This window comes from Peromyscus eremicus, chromosome 17, assembly GCF_949786415.1.
Source record: "Peromyscus eremicus chromosome 17, PerEre_H2_v1, whole genome shotgun sequence".
NCBI lineage: Eukaryota > Metazoa > Chordata > Mammalia > Rodentia > Cricetidae > Peromyscus > Peromyscus eremicus.
In genome coordinates, this window is record NC_081433.1 from 7,450,156 (window position 1) to 7,460,230 (window position 10,075).

Consider the following 10,075-nt stretch of genomic DNA (forward strand, 5'->3'; position numbering starts at 1 on the left):
TAAAGTGTACTGCTATCTCCTGATGTACCTGTCACACAGGAGCAGGAGGACCCTGCCTAGCCATCAGAGCTCAGTGTGCAAAGGCATAGATTCGGTTTTCAGAGGACTAAGACCTTCAGACACTTTGAGGTGATTCACATCTGTGGGCAAGAAGACAGAGAGAAAGAAAGGAGTGGACTTCCCAAGAGTACAATTAGGCCTCTGTGAGCTCCAGCAGCCACAAATGTGCACCCCGAGGCCTTCCCAGATGGAGCACCAGGACCCTCTAAAGTGCTCTGCCTTCCTCTGCATGTAAAACCCCAGCCATGTAAACCATCTCTGCAGGTATCCAGGCTGGAGCCATGGGAAAAAGGGCTCCAGGTCCTGGGGGGAGGGGGGAATTAGTCACTTGCAGAAGTCACCAAATCCTAGCCAAAACACCACCTAGAGGTCTGCCATCTGCGCCCAGGAGGTGGGAAGAATGGCCACGGAGACAGCAAAGTTCCATTTGCAGATTTCAGGGCAAATGGGGAACAGCTCTGGCTCACTGCACAGCCAGAACAGTATCCTTCAAGTGATGGTGACCAGGGGCCACTTTCTGTGGCCCTTTCCCAGGTCCCTGACACCAAGGTCTCCCAAGGACTACAAGAAGAAGACATTCAGCCCCTCCGTGGGGTTTGGCCCTGGGTAAAAACCTACTCCGAGATCAACATCAACCCCCACCTCTAACCATGCTGACGCTGCCCGGGTCACGGCAGAACCATGAGGTAGCAAGTTTCCCTCCATCCCCTTAACCTTTCTTACCCCATCTCCTCTGAGGGTCTTGTTTCTGAACACCTCCACCATCTAGAGGCACTCACGGCTTCATCAGACAAGAGGTGCCCTGGAAAGAGGTGATGAAGGTGTAGACCAGTGGTTCTCGACCTGTGGATTGGGACCCCTTCAGGGTCAAACAACCCTCTCACTGGGGTCACTTAAGACCATCAGAAAACACAGATATTTACATTACAATTCATAACAGTAGCAAAATGACAGTTATGAAGCAGCAATGAAATAATTTTATGGTTGGAGGGTCACCACAACATGAGGAAATGTATGAAAGGGTCACAGCATTAGGAAGGTTGAGAACCACCAACCTAGAGGTACTGGATACCAGGAATGGCACATCACCATCCTGAGAAATTGTATGGCAGAGAAAAAACATCTGAAAAGAGCACAGATCAAACTGTGATGGAACTGAATTCTTTTCAAAGCAAAATAAGATTTTAAAACTTTGAAATTAAAAAAAAAAATCCTTTCAGCCAGTTTGGGTTTCAGTGAATTTATATTCTTATGTCATTTCTCTCCCTAGGGACAGGAGTGTACAGCACAGAACCACACTGGCCATCTGCAGAGCATACACACCTTCCCCCTGAAAACAGGCAAGCAGCACGTGTACTTTGAGCACATGCCCTGCGCGGGTCAGACCTTCATTCAACCTGGTTCTAACCTGAAGAACGGTGACACCTTGCAGGCCCAAATTAATTTTTTTAATTGCATGTAATTAGTCTAAATAAAAGTAAGTGAGGACACGCAAAGCCACCTGGGCCTTTCCACTGTTAGATGAGGACATTGCACAAGTCCCCCAGCATTAGGTTTTCTGTAGCCTTAGCAAGCCAGGTCCTGCCCAGGTAGGCTCAGGAGCTAAGAAGAGGGCGTGCATCCCAGGCTCTACGCAAGCGCTGACACTTGGCCTTGGCCGGTATCCCGCTAAGCTTTGGGCACCGATGAGATCTTGAAATGAAATTAGCCTGGTGTTCCTCACCCCAGTGGGAGCCATGCAGCTCTACCACGCTTGTCTTAATGGCCCCCTCACTACAAAGCTCCGATGGAATAGCTGTCTCCCAGACATAGAATTAAATCTCCTAGTGTAGATCGATGGAAAGGAAATCAGAACCAAAGGCTGGGTTGTTTTTATGAATCACCCTGGGCAAGACAAGTTTGCGTGGAGCCTGTTGCCTACCTGGAGACTTTCAGCTCCATGTGCTAATGGATGAAGCAGCAGCCTTTGAGACCAGAGGTTATGGGCAAGGTCTATCACAAAGGAATTATAGTCAGAGTGCCTAGATATCAGAACGAAGATACAGCCTCATCGAGTGTCCAGTTTCAAACGAAGATGCTAGAGACAACGTGACTGTCCCCAGGGCCCCCTGCCTCATACCTTTGTGTATGTGATGTTTAAACACTCAGAGACAGTGAGACAGTCAAAAGGAAACTTGGAGGCTTAGAGTTGGATGCAACATCACTAAGAGCCCGCCTCTATCTGTGCACCAGGCTCCAGCAAACCTGTGGGGGCCCTCAGCAGCTTGTGTTACTCTCTCCTTCCCCATTCCTTCAGACCTGCCTGTACACACACACACACACACACACACACACACACACACACACAAATACACACCACCACCACCTTGGAAAGCCATTTCCTAAGTTAATTCATTCTTTAGCATCAAGGCTGACCCGTTATTAATTGCTATCCTTTTCCAAAGCATACAATTTCCCCGTTGTGTGTCTGTGTGCCTGTGTGTACGGATGTTCGATGTGAGCGGGTACAAGTGTGCAGATGCTTGTGTGTGTAGAGACCAAAAGCTGACGTCAGCTGTTCTCCCCTTTACTGAGTAAGGCGTCCCCCTGACCACAGACTTCACTGATCCCAGCTAGTCCAGCTAGCCGCTGGCATCAGGGAATCCCCAACTGCTGCTCATCGAGTGCCCCACCTAGCCGGGTTTTACTCGGGTTCTGGGGTTCCAAACTGCAGTTCTCACACTGCCAAGACATCCACTGAGCCATCTCCCCAGAAAGTATGTGACTTTAAAGTGGCCTCCGCACAAACCACTATGGCAAGCAAAGAGAAAAGACTCATGGTGAACCCTCAGCCACCTGACCAATGAGAAAGGCCCCTTGGATGCAGATGTCGTACTGTGTCGACATCTATGGTTGGTTCTGTGAACTGCAGAATCCCTGCGGAGTGTGCACTCAGGTCAGCAGGAGCAGGGCAGACAGTTGTAAACTCCTGGCTAGGACCTCACGGTCAGCCCTCTAGTCCCCATGCTGCAGACTCTGCGCCTAGGCGTTCTCTGAAGGCTTCAAGAACACATGGGTGGTGCTGGGCATGGGTTCCGGAAGATGAACCATGATGTCACCCTCCGGGGTTAGCCTCCCTTCACCATGAGACCCATCTGCAGGCAGAACACGCTTTCCTAAGCATCTCTAGGGAACATGTGAGTTACTGGAAACTATCTTTGACCTTTAGGGGAAAAGAATAGATCCTGCCTCTTTCCTGTGACCCTGGAGTTGCATGAAATCACCTGAGGAGCAGAAAAGAGCTGGGAGGGGATCTGAAAGGAATTGAGATGCCAGGCAAGAAAGAAAGGGTATGAAATATTAATGTGTGTATGTGTGTGCCTGTGGCATGTATGTGTGTGTGTACACATGTGTATATGTATTATGAATGCATTTTCACACGTGTGTCCATGCATGTGTGAATGCACATGTGTGTATACGTACATGTACGTGTGTATATGTATTGTGAACATCGGTGCCTGTGTGTCCCTGGGTATGTATGAATGCACATGTGTGCTTGTATCTCTGTGTATGTGACCAGTGACTGGCACTCTGTGTTTTGAACACTTCTTCCTCTGGGCTTGGGACCTCTGTGCCCTGAGAACTTCAACAACCTTGGCATCTCTTTCCCGATAACTTCAGGCAGAAAGACACCTCCTGTGTAAGATGGGGGGTCTCTCTAAGTGTGACATAAAACTTTCGTCCTCAGGCAAAGGTCCCTTCTGCTGGTGAGCCTGCAGGCATGCACACACACAGCTCAGCCTCCTCTGAGCCCCACACATTCCCAGCACCTTTGTTCTGAGTTTTAAAGAGAACCTTGACTAATTCACTTTAGCAGAAAGCTAATCCTGCACTGGAAGGCTAAGTATAAAACAAGTGACGTTCTCAAGGGGTGACAAAAACGAGCGGGGAGGGATCATTAAGTGCTCCTTAGCCGCGTGTTGTCACGTTAACTACGGGGTGTAACACCAATTTTCCCTTCTCTGTCAATTGCCAACACGATCCCCCTTCACAGTCTGGCAATGAGAGGCCCTCAGCAGCTGCTCACCCTGCTCTGCCCCGTGGGGGCCCCTGAGCTTGGCTTCCTTGGCCATGAGCCCCAGTCAGGGGAGCCAGTCTGGACCAGTCATGGCCAGATCTGCCCATCCAGGAAACAGTCACACGTTGGGAGAAAGAAAACCTGCTGTGAGGTGTGGATTTAGATTTAAAGTGTTCTTCGGGGTGCAGAGGTGGCTTGGCAGCTAACTGCTCGCTGCACGCAGAGAGGACCCAGTTTCTCCTTCAGCATCGAAGTCGGGCAGCACACAACTTCATAACCATCTATAACTCCAGTTCTGAGAGATCTGACCCCCTCTTCGGGCCTCCTTGGCGTCCCGATGCACACGAACTCATCCAGGCTCACTCACATACACATAAATAAATCTTACAATGTCCCACAGTGAGTGTGTCTGGGTGTATGTGAGTTCTTGTGTGTCCAAGGGCACCTACGTGCAGGCATGTGCATGTGGAGACCAGATGTCAACATCTGGTGCAGGGCTTTAGGCAACTTTCGCTTTCCTCGTCATTGTGGTTGTGGTTGTTTGAAGACAGGGTCTTTAACTAGGACCTAGGGTTCCCCAGTTACAGTAGACTGGCTGACCAGCAAGTCCCAGGGCTCTGCCTGTCCCTAATCTCAGCAGCCTTGAGATCCCAAGCACATACCACCACGCCCAGCTTTTTTAATGTGGGTTCTGGTGGACCTTCGCTTACATGGCAAGCACATCATCTGGGCTATCCCCTCGGCCCTCCAGGCTTAAACCTTAGCCACCGTCAGTCCCAATAACGGAGGCCTGACACTGGACGCTGAGGAGCTGGTGTGCGGACGTCCTGCGCCCCTGGGCTGCAGGGCTGTGGGAGCCACGCTGAAGCTCTCTCCGCTGGAGCTCTGAGAGTGAGCACTTTACCATCAGCCCCCTGAAATCTGTCCTGCTAGTTAGAAAGGAAAACTGGGGACTGGGGAGATGGCACAGTCAGCTGAGTGGCTTGCAGCAAAAGCAAGAGGACCTGAGTTCAGGTCCCCGTGGCGGTAAAAGGCTCACGGCACTCCTCTACAACCTCAGCACAGCAAAGCCCGGATGAAAGGTTGCTGATGTTCTCTGGTCTGTCTGGCCAAAGCGGTGAGGCTCAGGGTCAGGGAGAGGCCCTGTCTCAGAAAAAGGAAATAGAGAATAACTGAGAACAGCTGGTGTCAGTCTCTGGCCTCCATACACACGTGCTTACACATGCATGTACACCCCACATATATGAATACATACAAGAAAACTGAATTTAAGCTCTGCCATTAAAGCCTTCTCTACAGTGATATTTTACAAATAACCAGTTGTCTGAATAAACATTTGTGTGTATGTGTGCATGTAGATACGTGTGTGCAGGTGCATGTGTACTGTGAACCAGAGCACAACCTCGGGTGTTCGTGTCCTCCCTCAGGCCCCGCCCACTGTTTTTGTTTGTTTGTTTGTTGTTTTTTGAGTCAGTGCCCGTCACTGGAGAGGCCAGGATGGCTGGCCAGGGAACCCCAGTGATCCACCTGCCTCCTTCCCAGTGCTGGGATCACAAACCTGAGCCAGCACACGTTTTGTGTGTTGTTTTTAAGATGGATTTGGGGGAAGGAACTCAGGCCCTCAGGCAAAACAAGCACCTTACCAAATGAGCCACATTCCCAACCCCTGAGTGATTGTCTCTGACAGTTTTCCACCTGCTCCAATCTCCTTCCCCCCTCCCTCCCTCCCTCCCTCCCCCTTCCCTCCCTCCCTCCCTCCCTCCCTCTCTCCCTCTCTCCCTCCCTCTCTCCCTCCCAGTTTTCCAGTCATCACTAAATTCTCTCAGTGGTGTCTTCCCTTCCAACAGAACCTCTCTTGTACACCTGCTCCATTGTGCATTCCTCCCGCTGAGCCATGTTCTGTGTTTTGGTCAAGGACAAGCTGGGGACAGGAGGCTATGTGGCCTCAGACTCCAGAGCTTGCATAAGGACACTCTAATGGCCACACAGCCATGCATGCCATTATCTATCTCATATCACCCTGGAGATGTATCCAAGCAGTGACCACATTTGATTTTACCAAAATTCTTTCTTAGAGCACTATTGGATTCCTTATTTGAATTCAAAAGGCTGGCACAGACACTGGAGAGCCTGGGCCTGACCACCGTGAGCATGCTTGCCAGGTTGCTGGGCCCTGTGTCTGGAGCAGCTTCCTTCCACACTAGTGGCCCTGGCTGTCTGCCACAGCACACATTGGGTGGTGTTGAACTGGGGAGAGACTGACACTAGTCTAATGTCCAAATATCGGAGAGGAGCTCTGAGCCTGCCAGGAAGCATGCTCCATGAGAGGGAGAGGGAAAGGAGTGAATGAATGAGTGAGTGAATGAATGAATGCAGAAAGGTGTCGACAGCTTTCCTTATTCAGCAAACCTTTCGCCATTGGTCCCCCGGAAAAGGCAAGCCCCCCTGGTGTGTCTGACACCGACCCCTCAGTACAAGAATCCTTGGAACAGAGACTGAGCAGCAGGGCTGGTCTGCAAGGACTCTCCTGTGACCCTTACCAGAGGGAACAGGCTGTGGGTTGCACCCCACAGTGACCCTGTGAGATGGAGCTGGTCCTGCGGCAGCATCTTGGTGGCAGCCCCATAGCTCTGGGATTCTTCTGCAAGGCTCCAGGACTCTCACTCTGACACCACACATCATCCAGGGAGCTCTATTTAAAGCTTTCTCAAGACAAAAGTGAGGAAGACAATTATATAGATTGCAGGGACCAGAGGAAGGAGCTCCGGAGAAAGAGAAACTCAGAGCCAGTAACAATGTAACACAAACAGCTCAGCAAATAACAGAGCAATTGCCAGCTAATAGGACGGAACACCTGAATCCATTCACATGCCTGATTAGACACCAACAACGCACACCCATAGAGGAAGATTATAAGTTGTAATATGTCTTCCCAGAAGCAGCGTCTTAACCACTGTTTGTATACTTCTCCAATTACATTCCTTTAATTCTTTCATTTAGAAAACAGTTTACATTATAATAGCCAGCATCACTTCTGTTTTTAAAACAATTGGTTGTATGTATATTGCCAAATTATGGGTCTGTGGGATATTTTCATAAGTGAAAACAACACAAAAGGGCTTTGAGAAGGATCTTCCGCTGGGAGTCTGTGACCTGAGGGCCTGCAGTATAAGGAGCATCCCTCCCCTCCCATGCTCAGTCGCCCAGCAATCACAAAGGGGCTCAGTGGAGGCAGAGAGACCCTGTTGGGCTCTGGGCCTGGCTTGCCCATAACCCTCTTCTGGCCAGAGCCAACCTTGAGAAACAGGTCATCCATGTCACCCCAGCTGAGAGATGACAGTGGCCAGAGTGTGCGAGAATAGCTGAGTCCAGCCCAGATTCGGGCTGTCCTAACTGAGCCCCTCGGAGGCAGAGCCCATGGAGTTAGAGAGATGCTCCCCATTCTCAATACTGAGCTTCTTTGAGGCCTTTGCCCATGTTAGGAGGAAACCATGGCTCACCCTGAGAAAGTGTGGTGGTTGGATAAAGAGGACACGGAGGCTCAGAACAAGTGGTATGTATGTCCAGACCACCAATTGGTACATGGCTGAGCCAGGAAATAAATCATGCAATCTGGTCACTCCGGGGCCTTGACCACAGTGAACATGGCCTGTCCAGAGTGCCGCTCGACTCGAGACGTCTCCCCCAAGGAGCACCCTTCAGCAGGAAGGGGCTTCTACAGGAGAGAAACTGGGGCAGATGTCTGCTTTGCTCCTCTCCCATGGGTGCTGTGCACAAATTGAGCCTAAGCCAGCCTCAGAACCCGGGAAGAAGCAGGAGGCAGGCTGGGATCCCCAGGAGCGTTCTGCAAGGATGCTGTCTCCACACCCACAGATCACGACCTATAGCAGGAACTGGGATATTTTCTAAGCTGTCATCTTGTATTTCTATTACTTGGATTCTCCATGGTAAGTATGTGTTATATTATTTACTAAAACCACAAACCGCTCCAAGATGCTGTGAGTGACGAACATCAGAAATGAATATGACTATTCTTCCCTTCTTTCAGATTTTCTGAATTCATAGATTTCCAAAAGTTAAAACAAAAAGGAAGTCCTGCTTATTAAAAAAAAAAAAAAGAGAGAGAGCCATGGGGCTAGAGAGATGGCTCAATGGTTAAGAGCACTGACTGTTTGCCCAGAGTATCCAGGTTCAGAGCCCAGCACCCACATGATGGCTAACAACAGTCTATAACTCCAGCTCCAGGGGATTTGATTGACACCCTCTTCTGAGGTGCACATACATATATGTATGCAAAATATCCACACACATTTTTTTTTTCCTAAAAAAGAGCAATAAAATGAGCATGGCAACTCAGGCTTGTAATTCCATCCTTTGGGAGGCAGAGGCAGGAGGATCAGGAGCTCAGTCATTCTTGACTACATACTGAGTTAAAGGTCAGCATGGCATACATGAGGCCCTGCCTCTAAATTTTTGTTTATTTATTTATTTTTACTTTATGTGCATTGGTGCATTGGTGTGAGGGTTTCGGGTCCCCTGGAACTGGAGTTACAGACAGTTGTGAGCTACCTACCATGTGGCGGCTGGGAATTGAACTCGGGACCTCTGGAAGAGCAGCCAGTGCTCTTAACCACTGAGCCATCTCTCCAACCCCACTAGTTTTGTTTTGCTTTTAATTAAAGTTATTTAAAAGAAAACAGTATTTGCCTCTTTCTCCTGGAACTGTCTCAGAAGATGCAGGGGACCAAATGCCTGGGACGCAGGACAGCCCTTCCACAGAGGATGCAGCAAGGGTGGGTACCCGCCTGTCCCAAGCCAGATACACAAGTGAGTTGCAGTCTGCTTTCAATGGCTGTCAACAGATCAATTTTCTGAATTCTCCTTAATACTTCTTTAAAAACATCCATGCAAAGGGAAGCTTGTATAAAATTCTTGCTAGAGAGTAGGAAAGATCAGAGGAAAACTTGGGGGACTAAGTCTTTAAACTGGAACCCCAGGAAGCAGCTGATACCCTGATATCCTGATTACCCTTCCCAGTGAATCCAGAACCTCTGCAAACAGGCAACAAGAGCTCTGCGGCCTGAGCAGCTCGGCCACCCTCTCTGCATAGCCCTCTTGAGTCTGGCAAAGACCATGGCTTTCTGGCCAGTAGGTTAGCAAGTGTGACACACAAGGGTTTGTCTCTAGTGGGTCTGCTGTCTCCGCAGTCGTGACCAAGCTCAGTGAACCACCACAGGACAAGACCCAGGCCACGGCAGGTTAGAGGCATGAAGCCACATTGGACCACTGGACAGTTCACCTGCAGAGCTAACTCAGAGTTACAGACCACAGTATACATCAGTTGCTTTCGGAGACTAGGTTTTGGGATGACCATACAGACTGCCTTCTGGAGTGAATCTTTTCAGCTAGCCCTGGTCCAAAGTCCTGCGGGGCCAGCACAGAGGGATCCCCTCCCACAACAGGATCCGACATCTGACTTCCTAGACAGTTGTACAGGTGGCAAGTCGCAACAGCTACACCACTGAGCAAGCATGTCCTTTGGCCATGTCTCTTTGCCTTCAGTCTCTCAACTGAGTCACAGCCTGGAGAGCTGTAGCCACATGCCTGGATCCTATTCAGCCCCTTTATTAGCTCACAGGGCTCAAATCATAACACCTGTGTGGTCCACAGTGCTCTGTGTCTTTATGGATACCATAAAAGCTAGATTTCTCACTCTCTAATGTTGATTGGCTATGTCTACCAAGAAAATCTCACACACAACACCATCAACTCCCTATATCAACAATAAAGAGCCTAGGGTTACTGATAGCCAGCTGTCCTAGGGTCCCCACTGAATCTGGAAGGCACTGTTGACCTCATATGACCAAGCCAGTTCCTGCCCCTCGATCCTAGCAGCTCTGCTGGGGCCATGGGTAGGCTCCTGGGTAGCCACAACTGAGAGATAAGCCTTATGAAAAC